A 1,311-nucleotide genomic window follows, 5' to 3' on the forward strand; every position below is an offset into this window, starting at 1 on the left:
TAGAACATTAGTAAGAAGAAAAAAAATTCAGCACAGGTAGAGGATGAAATAAATAGGCAAGTCACCTTAAATGTCTTCACTTTTTTTTAAAATTTTATTTAAACTTTGCAGTGGGATTAGAACCGCAAAGATTAGTCAATAAATTGATAAACTGACTAAAAGAAAATCAATCTGCAACTTTTTTTAAGTGATTCATTGTTTAAGTCATTTTTCAAGCAGAAATGTCAAAAATTAGATGGTTTCAGCATTAACAAATGTTGTTTGCATAACTTTAATATGTCTAGTTGTATTTCTTTGGTGATTGGCCTCCATACTTTAATAGTGATAGACATATGTACTTTATTTCCTATTTGATTTCAACTTATTCCTGAGTGTTTAAATTTTAAGATGGACAAATGTATTGATGAATTATTTGCTTTATTGTATGCTATAACTTTCTGTGAATATCCAGTTCAAATTTGGTGACATTCTGATCATTATTTCCAGAGATACATGTGATAAGGCAGACGCTGTCCCTTTTGGAGAAGTATCACTATTTTAGGTTTTGGGGAGGATCCAAACAGCAATCAAATAAACTAATTTTGCATTGAAATATTTTAACAATCCATTTTCATGACCAAACATATTAAAGTAAAAAAAAAAAACAACAACAAAAAACCATGGTTGTGCTTTGTTCCACCTCGGGTAGAGGTATCGGTTACGGTTTGTGGTGTGGAGAAAGTTGGTGGACCCAAATGCAGCACTCATAGCAGAGGAGGTATACAGTGGGGGAAATAAGTATTTGACCCCTTGCTGATTTTGCAGGTTTGCCCACTTACAAAGAATGCAACAATCTACAATTTTAATCATATGTACATTCTAACAGTGAAAGACAGAATCCCAAAGAAAATTCCAGAAAATCACATCATATGAATTTATAAAAATTGATAACCATCTGATGAGGAAAAACAAGTATATGACCCCCTGGACAAACAGCAAGTATTCTGGCTCCTACAAGCCAGTTAGTCTTTCTTTAAGACACAGCCCCAATCCCAACAAATTATCTACATCAAATACACCTGCCTCACCTCGTTACCTGTATAAAAGACACCTGTCAACACCCAAACAACCAGCATCCAAAATCACCACCATGGGCAAGACCAAAGAGCTTTCTACGGACATCAGGGACAAGATTGTTGATCTGCACAAGGCTGGGATGGGCTACAAGAGAATCGGAAAGCAACTTGGAGAGAAAAGATCAACTGTCGGTGCAGTTATCAGGAAATGGAAGAAGCACCACACCACCGCCAACCTCCCTCGGTCTGGGCCTCC

The sequence above is a fragment of the Micropterus dolomieu genome, linkage group LG03 (genome assembly GCF_021292245.1).
Source record: "Micropterus dolomieu isolate WLL.071019.BEF.003 ecotype Adirondacks linkage group LG03, ASM2129224v1, whole genome shotgun sequence".
In the NCBI taxonomy this organism is placed as follows: Eukaryota; Metazoa; Chordata; class Actinopteri; order Centrarchiformes; family Centrarchidae; genus Micropterus; species Micropterus dolomieu.